The sequence below is a fragment of the Cydia splendana genome, chromosome 5 (assembly GCF_910591565.1).
Source record: "Cydia splendana chromosome 5, ilCydSple1.2, whole genome shotgun sequence".
Taxonomy (NCBI): domain Eukaryota; kingdom Metazoa; phylum Arthropoda; class Insecta; order Lepidoptera; family Tortricidae; genus Cydia; species Cydia splendana.
In genome coordinates this window covers 17,055,644-17,073,133 of record NC_085964.1, presented here as the reverse complement: position 1 = coordinate 17,073,133, position 17,490 = coordinate 17,055,644, and the positions used below count along the sequence as shown (strand labels likewise).

Below are 17,490 nucleotides of genomic sequence, written 5' to 3'. Positions count from 1 at the left end.
GTTTTATGACTTATTTCCTATAAATTTGATATAGATATTTAATGGTCGACCTACAAATCAGTAAGGTCCGTCGAGGGCCTAACCTGTGGCCCTACCAGCCGTGACCCGCGACGGCCGCGACTGGCGACGTGAGAACGACCCGACGTTAATGATTCCTTAATGATTTCGCCCGCGGTGGTAGGTACCACGCGAACTCGAACAGCGATTTAGACGTGCTGTTTTGCAAGTTAGTACTTATTTTTATGCCATGTAAAAAAAAAATTATATTACCTACTTAATTTGGTAAGGAAATCTTTGTACACTAATGTTTGACTAACGCGAAGATTTATTTAAGCCATTTAGGTACACGCATTTTTCATGATCACGATCATACATCAATTAATAGTTTTCTTTTAACACACACACACCCATAAACAATTTGTTTTAGCGATGGAAATATTTTAAAGCCTATTTATTTTCATCCTGTCCTGAGAAACAAGCATGGGAGTTTTTGCCAATGTGCAAAACGATCGTGCATTTGAGAGTGTCTGAGTTTTTACTTGGATTAAAATATTGTTATTTATTAGGATTTTTTTATGACAATCCTTTTGCTTTTCATTTTTACGTCATTTACGATTGCGATCTCATACACGGCGGTATCGGTGCGCGCCAGGAGACGTGCGGCGTGCCTCTGCCGCCGGCGGCCCATTAAAAATAATCGATGCTTGCAAAAATATCGAGGGCTTTCCACTAATGACATCGCGCGGGAAAACAAAGCGAACGGGGTCGGTCGTGCCGACACTCGGCTGAGGACCCCAGCGTTCTTACCACGTGCCGAGAGTGATACTCAGGCCGAGATGTGGACATCGGGTAACATCTCTCTTCGGCTCCTCATGTGTGAGGATCGTGGTCTGCACTCGACACACACAACAGTGCCCGTTAAATCCTAGCAAAACCTGGGCAAATTCATATATCTGTCCATTTGATCACAGACCAGACTCAAGAACATTTTATTACGAGTATATGACATGGCCACGGCCCAAACCAATATCAATCGCTGAAGAAATATTTCAATGGGGTTTACTGAAGCGGATTAACTCGTTGGGTTGCCTCCATATGGTATCATGAAGATATCATAAAGCGCCTGCTGTACCACAAATTTAACTCATTAATCCTTGTCTCGATTTGTTGCAAAAAATGGAGAATACCTATGTATCAGTAATTAAGAAAAATTGTGCTAAATTGGTCAATCCGAGTGGAAGTATACGAGTTCTTCTAGTTTTACATGCTTGAGCTCGCTAAGCAAGTGGAACAGCGCTCCTGCACAGTTAGGTAAGGACCGCCTAAGCGCCGAGTTTGGACGCAAAAAGCCTGAGATTTGGTCGTCTTGTCGACAAGTTTTTCTCATTAGTTTGCAGCGCTGCTTAGCTGAGTGTGGTCATTAATTTTATTTTATGTGAGCCTTGTACAAATTGCAAAAAAAAAAAAAAAAGAAATTAAAATATTTCTGGGTTGCTACAGTAAATTTAGGATGAGGGCTTTGCAACTACATATTATTTATATTGCATGTCACTGTATAGCTCTCCCAAGCTGATGTGCTTTATTGAAATGAAAAGAGAAGTAAAAAAACTGAAGTCATTTTAATGCATTTATATTTTAGTACTGTGTTATTCACTAAGTTTCATATCATATACATATGCAACCACTGTTAATAAAACATAGTAAATATAATAAATATTAATCAAATTACTCTGATGCATAAAAATAAATCTACCGAAAGCAAAATTTTCAGTAAATAAATTTCCCGGTATATTTTATTACCTTTCATTGAAGCGTCTACGAGGCCTGAAATGAAACAGCATGGAGTACTTCTATTTTATAGATTTGAAGACGTTAAAACACCCTTTCACTTTACGAGCTCCAACCGAAGTTTATTCCCAAAGTCAGTGTTTAATAAGTTAATTCAGGTGAAGACGCGGCGGGCGCGCCTTTGTTTTTCTTGCAAATGAAATTATAGCGTGGATAAAATATTTTACTGTCTGTCAATTTGGCGGTATCAGCTTGAAATGTTAAGTTGTAAAGTGGAGTTAAAATTTTATTTGAGAGTTACATAGGTATACTATACGCATGTAGGTAGGTACCTATTTTTTTTATTATTGTTTGCTTTTTGGCTTCTTGGTGTCCGTTATAAACATAGCTTAAACACAATAATGGGAATAATAATAGTTAATTTATTTGCGAGAGAAGAGAAAAATTAAAAGAGAGATCACAATATTAAGGAAAAAAGTAAGTGCCTAATAGAGAAAATTGCATCCGCATAAATGATAACTGGATAAGTGGGACTTACTTAATAATAAAAAACTAGAAATTAACAGACCATAAAATAGTTTTCATTATTGCTACCATCTTAATCATTAAAATAAGTTTTTATTATATTTTTTATTTTAAAAATGTGCAACAATTTTTTTTTCTTCTTTGTTCTTAAATCTGATAACGAAACCTCTTTTCAATGTAATTTTTAAGTAGTTTCTAAAGTCAAACACTAGTAAGTACAGGTATTCCCACAAAATACTCATTATAGTCAAACAATAAGCCAAACGCTTCTTATACAAAGCAATTAGAAAATCTAGCAATGTATATTCCACGCGACACAATACCGAAATACATCAAGGAGCGGGAAACAGCGTAATAAAAATTAACGAAACCGCTGCAACAAATTTACAGGAATATACGCGACAGGGCGGGTTATTTAAAGACTAAATGACTGTAATAAATTCATTCTGGCTAGATTTCTCCACTTCTCTTTATATCTGTCTCCTCTGTTCAAGAAGAACGTATCTTGAGAACTTTTCTGACGAAACAGATCCGTTTGTGCAAGAACAGACATACTGTAAGATTTTTGTTTGAAATGTACTGACTCCAATTAGGCTAAGTTACGGGGCATTTATTGCAGTTGAAATTTGTGAGATAACTCTTGGCTGTTCGGAATGACTTTGAATTATTGACCGACCTAATAACGTCTGTACTAGTGAATTATTGTCGTCAGAAAATTGAGGTATCGATTTTAGTGGTGCCAATCGCATGCTGGAGCAGCAGTTATTAAAATAAAAGAGGTAGTGTTGAATATGTTTTTTTTATTTTTTTACATATACATTTTTCCAAAATGATGTAGGTACCAATTATGTGAGGATTTATTTATAAGGTAGATTATACATAAAATAAACTAACTTATCTATAAAATAAAACTAAATTAAAACTAAAAACTTATTATACTAAATAAAATAAAATTAAAATACGTCTAAGAAATTGGGCCCCTTTGGCATGATGCCGAGGACGCTGGCAGCATTTCCCCGCTGTATTGCGAAGCTAATATGTTGAGCGAGAAAGCTGCCAGCTCTTCGGTCACCAGTGAAGTCGATGAGCCTTTTTGAAAGGTCTTTAAAAAGTTGTAGGGCATTAAGACCCCACGGGCCAAGGGTCTCAACCCAAAATGGCATAAAAATATACTCGGGGCCGAGACCCCTGTACTTCTGGAATTTGAAGTATAATATATTAGATTTTTATTTGTTTTCATTTTTCAAGTTAGAGACAGTATGGAACTTCAATTAGGTACTCGGAGCGTTCTAGGCTTTATGGAAGAAAATTTAAAGCCCACGTCAGACAGCTCCTCTGACAATAGAAAAGCGAAGATGTGCAGAAATCATAAATGTTCGCATTGTGGGTCGTTACGCGTTTGAATGATCCGCGATAGAGGGTGGCGGGGCGGGGGTTGTATGCAACAAAGCTGGCGTATAATTGGTGCTGCGTAGTGGGCCCGGGCCGCGGGCGAGCATCGTTAGCCTTTCTTTCGTAGACGCGGTTTTGTCCGGAACGGCTGCTTGCTAATTAAGTATGAAATTAATTGATGCAGCAAACTTTGCGAGTGAAACTTGAATTAATTGGCACGTCCGGCTTCAGCCTAATTAGGAGCCTGAGGCTTTTCAGTATCGCGCTCGTTGAAGCCGTGAAAAACACACAAAAGTGTTGTGAGTAGTGTGCGCGGTATCAAATATGGCTGGTCGATTTACGGCGGTCGGTCTTCGAATTTGTACATTTGTGGACTTTTATCAATTAAATTTATTAATTTGTTTATTACACTTGACTAGATTACTGTTTAAAATCTGATCTTTAATGTATTATGGTAAGTATATTTCAAGCTTCATATATTATAAATAATAAGGTTACCTACAAGAGAACTAAACCTGTAAATAAATAAAATATTGACAAATCTGTTCCTACAAGTTTTTGCTTACTAAAATACTGGTTTTGTTCTAAGCTTGATGGCTTTAGTGGTGAAGCTTAATGGCTTGATGGGTTTTGATGGCTTACTTATATGTAGGTACATTTTACCTGACGATGAAAATGTCACAATAAAATCGTCAATTACCTACATAAAAATTACATAGGTACAGTCAGCGTCGTATAGTAGGTAGCATCCAAAGTATTCAAATAGTTCGGACCAGCATATAATATGTATGACGTACCGAACTATTTGAATACTTTGGATGCTACCTACTATATGATGCTGACTGTAGCTATGTATGAGCCAGGTACGAATTTCTTAAGTCTACAACGCATGCGCGCACTTAGTTTTCGCGTGGGAACATAGATAGCCGTCAACTGTTTAATTACCGATGCCAGTATTCTTCTGAAATTTAAAATATTGCACTGCTGCTTAACACATACGTAATTTTTTAACATTAAGTACTTACTTCAAAAAAATGGAACCTATAAAATTACCCTTAAACACGCGCATAGAAATAATATAAGGTTAAATTTTGGATACATTACGTTAAGATAGATGAGTATTTCCCACTTTTTAAGACAAAATTAAACTATTTTTTTTAACATAAGCGCATTTTAAATCCTGGGACCTACCGTGTGTACTATGTTATTAGTCCTTCGACATGGATCCAACTCATGTCTTAAAATTACGTTGATTGGAAATAATGAAACATACATATTTCGATACATATGTATGAAACAAAAGTGTATAAAATTATCAAAAGCAATCCGCACCATTGTTATAGGTACCCTAAGTATACCTACATTGATTCGTCAGCTCTCGCCCGAGGCGAAGGCCCCTCCATAATTAACATACATTATGAATTACTGAAAATGACCGCCTCCAATGTCCCTAATTGTACGTTACCTCGTCTCATCGGAGTCGTATCCTATAATGAATAGGTCCGTATTTATCAATACGTTTCCGACTATCATTACCCGCGGGGAATCATGTTTTATGGCTCTTATTATAGATAATTAGTTTGAATAAACATAATTTTTATAATTGAACGTCGACAGGTGATCTGTACCTGGGTGATGATTGTATTGTTGCCTACTGATAGACTCTGACACATAGATATGTGTTAGTAGTCTCGTAACTACGTTTTTTGTTTATTGAAGATTTTTTTTACAGATTTTTTTTAAACCAATGATTTCTTTTTCAAATTGCTAGATAATATGTAAATGGAGGTAACATGCTTCAAAGCAACAAAATTTAATTAAATTGAGACTATACTTTAGTTAATTTTGTTAATTTATAAATAAATATAGAACAATTTTACACAGATCGACCTAGTCCGTCAGCACGACGACGGCATTTATCAAATAATATGCTTAAGTTGTTTTTTTTGTTACTCTTTTTGGCGATATATTAATATGAAGAATAACATGTGTAAGTAACTTAATTTAAGCAAATCTCTTAAATTAAGTTACTTACAAACGTGTGATAAATCCAATAACAATGCCGAAGTTTGTCTAACAAACTCTTCATGCGGAAGCACTACTTACCCAATGAGGGTAATTCTCAAAAAACATGTCTGCGTTCTAATTGCCGCGGCCCATACAAAATGTATGTAAAGAGTCGTGGCAATTAGATGCAACCGTAACCATATTCTTAGAGAATGATGAATGAACGAACCCATGAAATAATGAAAATATATATTTCAACACTTAAAAATAACTATAAATATGGAGTTGTTCAATAGAGCCACAGCACAACTTTATTGAACAAACGCTTCACATATTTATAACTTTGTGAATACAATTTACATTAAAGCCCAGTAATTACTTCACACATAAACCTATTACATTAACTAGCGAGCTTACACATCATTATCTTAAAATGTAGCTGAATGCAGCTAACAACATGTAAACAATACTAAATAATGATGGCAGCTCGTTATGCGCGTGTCATAATAACGTGGCTTAGTTTTAGCTCTAATTTAGCGACGCCATTACCATACGGATAGTTTCATTAGGACTTGGAAAGTGTAAGCATTATAGCCAGTTTTTTAACAGGTCGGATTTTACTGAGTAGAAAAACAAAGAATTTTTACCCTTTGCTTTTTATTTAATTTACTTTAGGCTTTTGAATATGTCAATGAAATGATATAAGTGTATCCCGCCAAAAACATGTTTATGTAAAATGTTGCCAAGGCGAGACCTTAGTGGCACACAAAATTTTATCAGATCTCATGTAGAGGCAAGCTTAGAAACTCTTCTTAAGGCGACGGTAGCGGTGTAATACAGTAAAATTAATCATTTTGCGTTTGCGTCAAATCCGGTAGTTCTGATTTTTTGCAGACTTGTTTGTCCGAGAGAAAGCCTTTCAAAATGTATACTTTTTTCGAACTTGTATTCGTAGGCTAAGTAAGTGCAGTGAGTATACACTTTTGTCTCAGGTGATGCCGGTTGGCACAATTGTTTCTAAGGTCAATCAAAGCTGATTTGGCCCGGTAGCCACAAGATCGTACCGCCCCCCCAAAACAGGGTTGACAAAGTTGCGTTCGGCGCTCGAAGTCACAAACTTGAATTATTCATTGGGCCAACATCATAAACAAGTCTGCAAAAAATCAGAACTACCGGATTTGACGCAAAAGAGCCAGGTTACAAAATTCGACAAAGTTACTGGATTAGTGGGTAAAATTTCAGATTCTGTCAATTTACCCCATTTCACACACAAGCGCACTTCACGCACACTTCCTCACTTTACTGGGACAGGTCAGTGACCCATCATGTTTTTTTAAGATTGGACTTTTAGTTTAGTATTGACCACTAGCCTCCTTTGAGGGTAAAAGCGTTCCATTGAAAGATGAAAGAGAAACAAAACATTTAATCTTGCTTTCCTTGTCTGTTCATGTCACACGTGACGTACCTATTTAATTCATTTGATTGTTGACTGTTTTACTACCTAATATTGCTTTGTCGAGATACGCGTTTTGTACAATTAAAGCGAATAAAACAAAATGTCATTAAGTCAGATGTAAAATGTTATTTACTACTCTATACGGTTTTTCATAAGGTGCAAAATCCATTCAATGGGAATTTAAATAAATAAAGTTTCGGCAGGGTGGCAATTCCATTTTGGCGGATAAAGTGAAACAGAATACATAGTTATATCGAACCTGCTTACACATTTTCACGAGAATCAGTTGAGAAATGTGATCTGCAAAGGAGAACATACAAAAGCATTTTTGCCCAAGCTGAAACGGAGATCTTTGCTAACGCTCGGCCAATGATGGTTTAGGTACACCTATAAAAAATGGTTGTCTCTGCTGTAATTTTAATATCTTTATATTTCAACCGGTATAGTTTTACCTTTAAAAATAATCGGTATCGCTAAACAATAGCGGTACCTTACTACTTATACGTTCACGAAATCGGTATCTGCATAACTTGATTGTTAGTAAACTAACCTGGAAAATAATCTCAAAATCACCGAAACATTTATGTACAGTCACCTGCAATAATATGTTACGTCATTAGCGCCAACTTTGCCTCCAGAGAAACTTTGCCCAAAACGACAATTTTAAACAAATTCGTTAATGTAGAAAAATTTATAATAGTTATGGCCACCCTGCTGTTTTTAGTAGAAAGTAGGTTATATTTCTGACAAAACTATATACCAAACTCGTGCATAACTTGACTTGGGAATTTTGAGCGAGTTGTCTAATATATTATATTATTATATTAATATTAAAATGCTTTATTGCACACTACAAAAGAAATGGTACAAAAGTATGAACAGGTACAAATATGTAGGTAACAACAGGCGGACTTATCGCTAAACAGCGATCTCTTCCAGGCAACCTTCAGATAGTGAGAAGGCGAAACAAATTCTGGTTAACGGGTGGTGCGAAAATAAAACAAATAATAAAAATAAAATACATATACCAACATTGCCCACCACCAAAAACTGATTAGGGTTGTCACTTTCATCTAATTTACCCAACTTCGTAAGTAAAAGAAGGTTATGTTTGTACACTAAAATAAGTTTATAAATATATACTGTATTTAATTTGTCTTATTATCCTTTATTTAGATGTTTTATCCCGTTAACGAATGAAAAACACAGCTAAAATCATATTTTTTTATTTACAGATTTTCTCAAAAGTGACAACCCTAGCCTTTGTAAAATGCTTAGGCGAGCCTTATTTGGAAATGGGCAAAAACAGGTAGGCAACATTGCCCAGCAAATTTTATTTAAAAGTTTTTACACTTATCGCTAAGTTATTAACAGGAAATGGTAGGATTGCCCAAAACCTTTAAGTGATCCTTAGACATCATCATCATACGAGCTGTATTTGAATACCAAATTGACGTGGGCAATGTTGGCGAAACCCCCGGATATCTTTGCCCGCCCTCTAAAACGCAAAAAAATGGGTAAAATCACAATAAAAAAATATTTTCTCCAAATAAACTGATGCGTTTGATCACAATGGACGTGCTGAGCAAAAAAAAAGTCATATGATGTGATTTTTTTTTGAGAAATTCGTGTTTTTTTAAAAAAAAAAGCGGGCAAAGTTGGTGATAATGACGGTACCTACTCTTCGAAGGCCGCAAAAATATGTGATATGCTCTTATGGTTCTAGAAATAAGATCGTGTCAGATATTTTTGCGGCCTTCGTTGTGTAACATAAATTGCAGGAACTGTACATTTGGAATAATTATTTTATTTAGTTTCAACGAAAGTTTCAAGTTTAGTACGAAAATACTTCAGATATGCAATATGCACAAAATGTAGACCCAATCGAAATAAAACATTGCTTTTAATAGTACATTTATAAAACATTCGATACATAGGTATACATAACAATAACCAGGCCACCGCGCTATTTGCCTGTAAAGCTTCATCTCGGTCTCCAAAGCCGCAAAAACTCGCTAATAGTACTTAGTGCTGGTGCCGTTATTTTTTCTTGAAGATTTTCAGAGAACAGCACGTATACGCATTATACATATAGGCGGAACGAATGGCATAATCATAATCATTTATTCGTCGCAATCCATGGTATTACAGATCTAGGTAGAAGACTTTCAGGTATTACTTAATACGAATTACATAACTCTTCCTGTTAATAGGCAATATTTTAAGATAAAAGTTCTATAATATAATACAAGATTACAACTGTCATCAAAATTCATTGACGTACAGAAGTCAAATACGTTTTTAAAATGACGCAAAATGAATACCAGCATAATGAAAATTGATCCCAATCAGTAAAGATGAGTCTTTAAACTTTTTTCATTTTAAGCGAGTTTTGAAGGAACATAATACTTAAATTCGACTGTAATCGTATTGTTTTAAGATAGTTTACTGCGGTTTTCAACCATTATGACCCGTAAATAATAGCAATACAAATTTAAATGAGACGCGAGCTGCTTTTTTTTAAATACAATTTATCTACTGGTATGCTTTCTCGTGTGCGTATATGATTTAATGTCAATATAATTGTCAAAAGCAAGCAAATTAAGCTGTCATTTTTATTTGAAGAAGTATACGTGTGCTCCCATGCAGCCCCAGTGGGCATCTGACTTTAAGAAGAATTTTGAGTGATGTCGTCAATGTATGGAAATTGTTCGAAAGTTTACATTTGAGATTGAATTTCTGTGTTGTCTTTGTGAGTAAAAATATAAATCGATAATAAATTGGTAGTTGAATTATCTAGCTTTCAAAATCACACAATAATTCAATTACTGTCAAAGACAAAATTGTTTTGCGTCTGTCTCAAACGGAACTCCATATTTTGATTTTTTGATACTTTTAGTGTCGATTTGTAGAGAATAACAGCAAATTAAAAATATAATGGCATGAAGAGTCGGTACACGGTTTCTTCGTGAACAAATTTATGTGTAATTTAATGCAATTATTAAACATTTATTGAACAAATTATGGTTACAAAGTGAGGTCTAAATCGAAAACGTCATATACCGGCCCCTTAAGCCCTATGCAATCGAAACTTTTTATGTTTAATAAGTCTACCATTTACATCATATCCCGAGAATTTTGTTTATCTGGTATAATCCAAACCCACGTTATTAGGGTTAAAAAACGACGAAGCGCTTCGAGATTTCGAGAATAGGTGGGTAGTGCCCTTGCACTACCCTCGGCTCGTCTTGGCGGGGGCACGGTAGCTGCAGATAAAATACCTAGTAAAGGTAAAAAATACATATCGATTAAAAAAAGATTGATGATTTGTTTTCATATTTAATTGTATGGTTACCTAACCCGATAGACATAAATGAAATAAAATGTATTATATCGTGTATAATGTTAAAAACATCCTGGCGTTTCGAGCCCTTTACTAGGGTTACGTATCCAGTTTTATCATTGTTTTCCTAAAAATTTCACAACAAAGTAGTCAAGTTTTTGAAATCAAGCAATGGAAATATGTAATTACTTCCAAAACTTGAGACACCAAAGCTATTAGCTTATTAGTACTTACTACTTACCCCTGAACCTATACATTTTTATTTGAAGAGGATTTTTGCTGACTTTATATAATAATAGGTATTAAACTAAAGTTGCACCCACCGTGTATCAGAGGAGTATATGTAGGTGTATCAGACACGAAGATTTTAAAAAGGCAGAAAAACAAATTAGGAGTTTTAATTCGCCTTAGTTACTTACATCTACGTGACCTTTTTTATTTCATTATTTCATATTCCATTTCTAAGCTACTTCTTGTTAACCAAGCTTGGTTTGTTGAGTTAATAAACTGGCTCTACTAAATATCTAACACAGTTAGGGACACGTAGGTGACGTCGCTAGGTCTAACGCTGACGTTTACGTTACGCTATCGGCTTTAATGACGCGTCGTTAGTGAAATGACGGAGCTTCGTAAATAATGCATGCTCCGATATTATGAATCTGCCGGCGTATTATGGATAGTTTTATCCACGTGATAAAATAACTGTCACTTTTTAACACCACGGGATAGAAAGTGACGGACACCGTTTTATCACGCTGTCACGTAGACAAGAACGACCATCATATCCGTACTGATAATGACGCGGCTCCGTGAATGGCGTTTTACTGGACCATTTAATAGTAACAATACTATATTTTGTTTTGTTTGTGTTTAGTGTTGTTAATTTTGTAACTAAGCAGTGTAGCCAGAGTCGAGTTATTTAACTACTCCTAAACAGATAAATTAAGGGTCATAATACTGTCATTAACTCTAATTGAAATCTCAGCTGGTAATAGGTAATATACATATCAGTTTACCGCGCTACACCGAAATTGCTACAAAATTTACGATGTCTAGTAATGAATTAGGATTAGGACATATCTAGCAAAACGAACGTTGGACCCATCAAATTTAATATTGAAATTAAATTCGTGGTGACACTATTGGTGAAAATGTAACAGTATAAATAGATATATTGATGGCAGGTTTTTTTTCCTTAATTCATTTAATTTTTATTTCATCTCGAAAACTCGAGTTTTAAAAAATGCTATCCTAAGCATAGCAAGATTTATCTATATTTTATAACTCTTATAAGTAAACTGAGCTTAGTTAATTGTTAGTTATTTTAGTTGTACTTATACAATTAGTTGACTGTCAATTAGACTACACTAGAATAATGTCCTAGGTATTAATATCTAATTCCCACATACTTAGTCCAAATCCTTCTGAGAGCCGTGGTACTAACTAGCTCGTTACATTACGCCTTCGTAATTCGTGATTATATTTACTTCAAACTAGCTTTTGCCCGCGACTTAGTCTGCTTTTTTCACATCTTAGGGAATAATTTCCGGGACAAGAAAAATCTTTTTATTTTTTTCAGCCTGATTGAAATTCCTCCTACCTAATAGTGGGTATTAGGAATAGCCGATCAAATAAGTTTGTCAGTAGAAAAAGTCGCAAAATGCAAATTTCCTATGGGATGACAACCCTTAGCGCCAACATTTTTTCAATTTGCCGCTTTTTCCTACTGACGGAAATGGCTTGACAGACTATATATGCATAATTAATTATTTCTTTTTTATAATTTTAGTACAAGTTGCTAAATTACTGATTTTATTATATGCCCGTATATGACCAATTTCAACGTAGAAGGTTCTGATTGGATGCATGCTTTCTTTTTACTATTTAAATCTAAAAGGGCTCAAATACGTTTAATTTTAAAGGGCGGATACTTCATTTACATCGGCCTGAAACTGCCTTCCACAAAGCCACATGAAACTTTAAAGCGTTATTAGACAGACACTAATAGGTAAGTATTGATAAAATATAAATTTGAATATTCGCCGTATCGACATAATACAGTTTAATATTAAAAGTGCTATGCAGCTTTTGTGTTGAACCGTATCGCACAGGCGGTTTTAGTCCGTTTACTATAAAAGGTCTTAACTCGGCAGCAAGTATTTGGTAATTTCGTCATTTTATACCAGGCATAGTTTATCGTGCCACCGCTCATTACGCTTTGAACGCGACGTGGTGCGATGCGATATGTCGCGCGATCATTAGAGCGACACAAACAGGTACAGTCAGCTGCTACCGTGTCTATAGCTTCATCTACACATATAATATCTTGATAAAGACTAGTCATTTAAAACATGTTAAGTATACCTACTAAAGATGACATTGTTGAAGACTGTATATACGTAGGTACGTATTAGCGGAAAATCATATTCGAATTATATTTGGTAATGCTAATATTTTTATCAGGCAACTAGTGGCCCATAATACTACATAATATACCTACCATAAATTAGCACTTAAAACTAAAAAAAAACACAAATATTTGATTATTTTAATTTTAAGCTGTAGGGGAAATAATAAAACAAACGAATGTTATGCATGGTACCAAACGAATGGTATTTTGATCTGAAATACGTTATTTTTACCTAAAAGCAGAAAAAAACATTTCACAATTGCTAAACGGATACCCTTTTCCCATTGGATTTTCCCCAAAAACAATTGAAGTTCATTATCCACCTCAGTTTTCCTCAGTATAAAAATTCAGTGGATAAAAAGTCGAGTAGGACAAAAACCGCGGGACAAAGCACCCTCTCAACAGGAATGGCGAAACGATCCTCCGATTGCCATAAAAAGATCGCGGCCAATAAAACGTGGCGACACTGTCAGCAATGATTTGATCAGGGTTGCTAGAGTTGGGAAGAGCACTTCATTTTGTTTTTTTTTTTTTACGTAGTCTGTAAGTAGGTTTCAAATTTCAGTTGTTATTAATGGCAGAAATGGTTTGACTAGTTTTTAGATATAGAAATGGCAGTTGAAATTCTCTATCTTCAAAAAGGCTGTGAGGTAGAAGTTGGCAAGTTTTTCTGAACAATAATCCGATTCAGAAAAAAATATCCAACTTATTCAGTTTATGTGTTAAAATTTTGGATAAAGTTGTAGTAAGTAAATATTTAATTACTAAAATTTAATACAATCTTTTATTAGGAATGATTAAACTTATCCTTTTATCACCTCCTGACGAGTTTAGCCCGTGTTGTGTGACACAATATGGTTCAGATTGTTAGTATTTTTTTGTGAAAATTGTATTTCCCGCCCTGGCAACCCTGTATGAAAAGGGCGCGGGACGGCCCTCCGCCCGCGACACGGTTTGGGCGGCATTTTTCCGCGCCGCAAGCCAGCAAACCTCATGACGACTGATTTGTTCGTCTAAATTGCCTCGACAAATCGGCTCACTATTGGATTGAATTCAGTGAATTGCGGGAAATCTGTGATTTAAAATAAAGTATGTTTGCATAATGTAGGTAGTTATATTTTAACTTCTCAAATGTTAGGTACTGAAAGAGATCCCATTTAGGCATAAGTTATTTGTGTAAACTTGTTTATGTGCAATAAAGTGACATACACAGATACATTTATTTTAGCAAATCAATTATTTTTTTAAACATAGTCTAGAAGTTACACAAAACTTTAGTAATGATGCCTAATTGTACCTATGTGAAAGACCAACCAGTTTTAATTTACTATATACCTACTTACCTCAATCCCTCTCATGCATGAAAGTCCTGTATCCGGTTGTGGGATGTACGTAACTATCGAAAAATATTGTCAGCCTGACAATATTATTCTATTTTATATTTCTTTGAGGTCCTAGGTTATTCATTTTTATATATAAATACATCAAATCAAAAGAGGACTTTTAAAGTATGTTTATTGAAAGCAAAACAGTATTAACAAAATAAATAAACTAGACATTAAAATTAAAACTAAACTCTAACAACTACATATATACATACACATATTTACAAGTAAAAAATGGGAGCTAGCTCGGCGCCGGATGGTAGGCTGGTGGCGTTGCCGCGCTGAATGGCGATGCCAATTCGGTGGGCAAGGAAGTAACCAGCCCCCTGGTCAAGTGGTCACCCGTAGCATATCAAATAAAAAATATTATTACCTATAATATATGTATTTAAAGTTATTGCTGTGGTTGGACGTATAGGCATTTGCATGGTCTTGTTTGTGTAACGACCACAATAAAAGTTAATAATAATATAGTATCCTGGTCAGTAAATAAATAAAAGTTTACTGCAACATTGCAATTATTTATATCATAACATAACATTACTTGGATAAATAGAGCGACACACCCTACAATTCCACATATAACCATTAATTGGACATCCCTCACAAGAATCGTTACCATCTTACGTTAGTTTAATTTAACTAAGTTAATTACCTACTATCATTTATTTTAATTACAAATGCAATTAAATAACCTGTGATTAAACCCCAGACATCAACTATACCGCTCTCGTTAAATTAAGAATGAAACAACTAAATTAATAGCACTTGATTTATATTTTTATTGTCCAATTAAATGTGTTTGTGCAGTCAACTTCAGATATGCCAACTTACACAATACGAGTATGTACTTTAAGACAAAATGCGTGGAAAACTAAAATCGACCTTAATATTGAAATACTTAAAGTCGTTTTCAGATCGCCATAGTATAGCTTTGTCCAATGTGCATATGTGCCAGACGCGTACACGTAGACTAATTAAAACATGTACTCTTTCCGAAGATTAATGATTGTGGAATAGTGAGGGTTATTATATAAGTATTTAATTTAATTGCAAGCTTGATATTTATGCCCACACTAATGACGGAAATTCAATTAAAAAACAAACTTAAAACCTTTTTTTATATAATTTGACGCTGATGAGTTTGTATAGGTAAATTAATAGTTTGTAAAGGTAGATATTAGTACTTATAATGGAGTTCAATTAGAAATTGCGAAAAGTGTAAACAAATCAATTTATGTTCATTAGTCGTAGGTAAATCTCGTACTTTTCCTACTCCTTTCCTATGTTAGTAGGTATGTCTCACAACAGTTTAAATTCGATTAAATTCGATTTCCTACTCCTACTTTTTAAGGACACCATCATGGTTAAGATCATTAATAAACAGTTTATATGTATTTAAATTTTTTATTTATATCAATTTCATTGAACTTAGGTGTGACACAATTTAATTGCATAATCAGAATATAGTATAGGTAATCATTTTTTTGTAATCAAGGTGATTTTAAAGTAAAGATTTTTTTGCGAACTCGCATGTTAACATGACTCACATTATTTAGTTTTTTTTGGCAAGTTGATCAATTCATGGAAATAACTACAGATCTTTGATTTGTCTAATAATGTCCTATAATAATTTTATTCATATATTTTTAAGTTACAACTACCAAGTATCATTTACCAGCCTAAAAAAGTTTACAGTTTCAATGAAACACAATATTTACCGACTACAAATTTTGAACCTAGTACCTATTTTTGTCCTCATTCAACTTTTCATAATATGTCGGTAAATAAATAGGCAATTGAGGTCTTCGTGATACTGAAATATATCCAGCAATTATGTCAGCATTCATTTCCTGAAATCATACACTCACCTTAAGTTGCGTGTGTTGGGTAGTGTGACAACACCAACTGTCAGAAACACGTGGCGCCCTCCACGGACGGCCACCGACACTAGTTGAACACAATACAGAGTTCCTACTAAAATTCTAGTCTTAGATTGCAATCAAGTTACAGATCTTAAGGTGATTACAGTTAGTGAGAGTATGTGGGAGTGCAGTCGACGTAATAAAGTTGGTAGCGAGTTCGATCGCGGGTGAGCGTTGCAAATCGCGTCGCGTCGTCAGAGCGACTGAGCGATGCGGCCGCCGAACTTAGCCGTCTGCGCCGCGCCGGTGGGCGGGCCGCGCGTCGCCAACCACGCCCACAACCCCGCCCACACGCGGCCACGCCCACTTGAATTAATAAAGCTGGCAAACACCGCCGGACACGCGGACAATGCCGCATTGTCCTATGCCCGAAATAGTTTCAAATTTCAATTAGAATCGAGGACAAGGCACAAAAGCGTCGCCGGCGGATCATTCACGGCCAAATTGGCCGATGCATCGGCGATTAGCGAATTTGGCCGCGACAAAACTGCGGCATTACGGAGTTGGGAACAACCTGTTAGTGGGGCACAATCAGCAGCTAGTTGGTTGGCGCCAGTCGCTACTGCTGTTGGTAACTAGGTACCTTAAACAATCAAACTGCCCGATATGGATTAGACATGTCAGTGTCAAATGTGACGTTTCTGCAAACAAAAACTTCACTTTTGACACTGACACATCTAATCCATATCGTTTCTAAATCTATTAATTGACGTATCTTAAAGTTCGAATCGGGCCGAAAATTAAATTCCCAATTATTGCGAATTGTATTATGTTTAAAATAAAATAAAAAACATGCCACAACACAATTTTCAAAATTTGTTAAAGAAAAGTTTTATCGTTTGAGGAGTACAATACAATATATGTTTTCATTATTTCTTAGTGTTACAGAATAGGTATACATATAGGTACCTACTTATAAGTACATACATACTTCATAAATGACATTCAACGCATGTAGATTTTTTACCAGAATATTAAAAGTTATTAGTAAAGATATAAGTATTAGGTAAAAATAAAGACATCCCGAAGAAGTAGTAATTTAAAATATTAACCATTCTTTGCAAATATCTCTAGATATAAGAGAAATGATTACTCATTTTCTTCCTGAACTAACAAGTTAATCTAATCAATCTCAGTAATAAACAAGTCGTCTACTTTTTATTATGGACAATTTTTGCTAAATATCATACAAAATAAATACAATAAAGTTGTTACATATTTACAAATACAGGTAATATACAAAAATAGAAATATATATA

General features: G+C 34.9%; 1 protein-coding gene across 1 annotated transcript in view; it reads right to left on the bottom strand.

The window, feature by feature from the left end:
• LOC134790992 (LIM domain transcription factor LMO4) overlaps positions 1-16,285 on the bottom strand; it is a 278,938-nt gene extending 262,653 nt beyond the window's left edge. The window contains exon 1 of the mRNA XM_063762037.1: positions 16,178-16,285. The gene's annotated coding sequence lies outside the window, so the exon portion shown is untranslated. The remainder of the gene's footprint in view (positions 1-16,177) is intronic.
• Between the last annotated feature and the right edge of the window lie 1,205 nt (positions 16,286-17,490).